Genomic DNA, 3823 nt, shown 5'->3' on the forward strand with positions numbered 1-3823 from the left:
AAAAATGAGTTAACGTCCTTTGCAGGGACATGAATGAAGCTGGAAACCAACATTCTCAGCAAACTAGCACAAGAAGAGAAAACAAAACATTGCATGTCCTCACTCATAAGTGGGTGTTGAACAATGAGAACACAAGGACACAGGGAGGGGAACATCATGCACTCTCAGGGCGTGGGGGACTAGGGGAGGCATAGTATTAGGAGAAATACCTAATGTAGATGACGGGATGATGAATGTAGCCAACCACCATGGCACTTGTATTCCTAAGTAACTTGCATGATATGCACATGTACCACTGAACTTAAAGTGCAATAAAAACATAATGCCCCATAATAAAACCTAAAGGAATACTCTGATAATGCATTTATACATTTATATGTATGTATATATCAATATATGTACATCATGTAGAAAATTAAAAGTTAGCCAATTAAAGAATTTATTTGCCATGTTTAGAAGTTTGTGGAAAATAAGATTGTCTTTCATTCACTATCAATCAGCATGCCTTTGATTTTTTTCCAACACAAAAAGTGGAAACTGAATTAGGTAAGAACATTTATACATTGAGGGTTTGGAAATACATGTGTAAAGTTACTAACTTTATTAACAATGTTTGAGGAAATAATAAGGATGAAAAGATGAGTTGGTTCTACATAAAAATAACCCAGTGATATAACTAACTCTGCCTAGCCAGTTAAGTAAATTTAACCAAGTCTCTTATTGTCTTTGAATTCTATTTTCTGAAGTGTTAAATCGGTATTTCTTTCATTGCAAATGAAAGATTTACTGAGCATCTTTTCTAAGTAAAGTATTTCAATGTGTTATAAAGATGAGTCAAAGATGGTCTCAGTATATTAGTGCCAAGTTGTTTATTTCTTTACAGCATGCTGAGACCTGTTCACTCAAAAGTTTGCTAGTGCCAAACTCTAAATTTTATGAATCTAATGTTTCTTGTGTTTTAATGGCTTCAGAAATGTTTTCCCAGCAAAGAAAAAATTATTCTTTTCTATATTAATTTTTATAAAGATGTAATCTCCTAGTCTATTTGGGCTGCTACAGCAAAATACCACAGAAAGGTTGGTTTATAAACAACAAATAAGCAGATGTTTAGCCTCTTTGTCCTCACAAAACTGTGCCCAATATCTACTAGCTGTGGAAAGCCATTTCTGCTATTTAGAGCCCTCTGAGGCAGGGACAATCTATCGTGCTACTGGGGAACATTATCGAGATATGTACGTCCCCTCTCCAATACCCCTTTCCTCGGGGATTCGCTGGCCCTTCTCTTCCAGATGTTCCCCAACCTCAGGATTTGGGGAACATGCAAACCAAAAAATCCTCCAATAAAGTTTATGTGTGCTGCTGCCACCACAGGATTGTGGCTTTTTCTTTGTTCAGCTCTGAAATGACTCAGGACTCCTGCTACTAATAAAGCCTTTATTAATGTCACTAGAGTTGACCAGATTACCATTTTTAATTTTACTATTGAGGAATAGTTGACATAAAAAAAGCTATACATAGTTTGGAGATAAATGAAACCTGGGAAACCAACGCCACAATGCTGAACTGATAGAAGCATAACAGAATTGTGGATTCCAGAGGCTGGTGGTGGGATGAGGGGTGAGTAGCAGGGAGGTTTTGGTCAGAAGATGCAAAGTTTGAGTTATAGAAGATGAATGAAACATAATATTTAAGTTATCTTCAAACTAGACACATTTTTTTTTCTTAAAGATAACATTCAGTGATTGTTGGCTTTCTGATTATCACTGCAATATATACAGTCAGTCTATAAAGTTTAGAAATTCCAAAATATAAGCATAAAAATACCTATTACTATATTATTCAGATTGAGACACAGTGCTAGTCATGAGACATGTAAAATAACTACTGCTTTAAAAATCTCACTTTGACACATCTAGCAAATGCTTTTCCAATTACATGATGGTATTTCAGTCTGCCACAAACAAGCAAACATTCATTTTCCAGATCTTTGCCAGTATTGACAATTATAAACATAAACAAAAAAGGGAGATTTTTAGTTAAAATGGAATATCATTTTATCATACATTTTATTACTATCTAGTAAAACATACTGCAACATTTTCATACTGAGAATGATCATCAGGCCCTTTCTGGTCATCATTTAATGCCTCCAGTTCCGCATTAATACCTAACGCTTTTTAGAAATTTGATTATTTAAAAGTGCTATGGACATGACTTCAATTAATTACCCAAATTAACCAATATGGTAGAAATCTAAGGTGGCAGCTCAGGCCACAAGCACCATTTCACGATACTACTACATGATAAAGGGTTTGATGACAGTCGCTTACTTGTTCAAGGAATAGACCTATGTTTTTCCAACTTTGCAGCTACAAAAAGCCCACAGCCAAAGAGTCAGGTTGTCTCACTATATAGAAATAATAATATGGGGGAATATGGAATAATACATATAATATATTAGATATATTTTTTAATATATATGGAATAATTACCATAAAATACCATTTCTAGTAAAATATACATAGAAATTAAGATAAAGTTGATATTTAAGTTCCCTTCTAACAATGACTCCAATAATTTTACAACTGCTAAAACCTTTTCTTCATTGTTAGAATATAGACATGCAATGTTACTGTAGGAATCAGTTAACGTGTCTTTTATATTTCATTTCTTAAGTGCTAAATGGAGTTTCCCAGGCAAACGCTGTCTTTGCTGTCAATATCTGGCTTCAAGTTACATTTGCAGCACAAAGCATTTGAATTGACTGTTACAGTGTAAGATTTCTTGCAGCCTTGTCTTTTATACAGTTGCTATCTTGTGGAAAAGCAAAAGCCATACACCCAGTAAGAAGGAAGCCTTCTGGGTAAAATGCTTATGTTCTGTTGAAGATTACAGAATATATATCCACTACTTATGTGACATTATAATACCTTATATTTCTTCGTATCATTAATAATATTGAACTTAACTATCCCTAATGTAAAAGTAAATGCATTACCATAGAAATATGTGCTTCTTATGAAATTGTAGAAGTTTTTCTAGTTTACTCTATATTTAAATACATTACATTTTTAAAACTAAAATGATACAACATACAAATAGTAGTATAAGACAACTTTCCAATAGAAATCTCCTCTCTTCAAACTTCAATCTATAGATGATACATACAGCTAGAAATATGTTGAAAATTCCTTATATAATCAATTTTTTTTAATCAGAATTATTAAACAAAACAACTCAAAATAACATATGTTATACAAATAGATTACCCATTGGATTTTTAATCTTGTACACAGTATATAACAGCTTTGCACACTGGTGGTATGATAGCTAGAGGTTTATTTAAGAAGTGATTATTGCTAATTGAAAACTTTTTTCAAGACCTCACCATGATGACTTGTAATATAGTCGACATTGGCAATTTTTTGATATTATCCACAGTTTTTTGATAATATCCATTTGATATTGAGGCGAAATAAACAGTTTATAACAAATGTCAGTTATTATATAAAGCATAAAGCAATGTTTATATGCCTTGAAACTTGAGCATATGGATTAGACAAGTAAAATAATGACAAATTCTTTAACGTCTATGCAAAAGGTGAGATTTCTGAGCCTTAATAAAAATAGAACTTGAACTCCTGGGTCCAAGTGATTCTTCTGCTTCAGCCTCCTGAGTAGCTGGGATTACAGGCACCTACCACTATGGCCAGATAATTTTTGTATTTTTAGTAGAGATAGGGTTTCACCATGTTGGCCAGACTGGTCTGGAACTCCTGACTCCAGTGATCCACCTGCCTCAGCCTCCCAAAGTGCTGGGATT

General features: G+C 33.5%; 1 non-coding gene across 1 annotated transcript; it reads left to right on the forward strand.

Annotated features, from left to right (window-relative positions):
• The first annotated feature begins 3304 nt into the window (after nucleotides 1-3304).
• LOC119467298 lies at nucleotides 3305-3452 on the forward strand. The gene has a single exon (XR_005195834.1). It is a non-coding gene; the product is annotated as a U4 spliceosomal RNA (small nuclear RNA).
• The last annotated feature ends 371 nt before the right edge of the window (nucleotides 3453-3823 follow it).

The sequence above is a fragment of the Cebus imitator genome, unplaced genomic scaffold (genome assembly GCF_001604975.1).
Source record: "Cebus imitator isolate Cc_AM_T3 unplaced genomic scaffold, Cebus_imitator-1.0 Scaffold276, whole genome shotgun sequence".
Lineage (NCBI taxonomy): Eukaryota > Metazoa > Chordata > Mammalia > Primates > Cebidae > Cebus > Cebus imitator.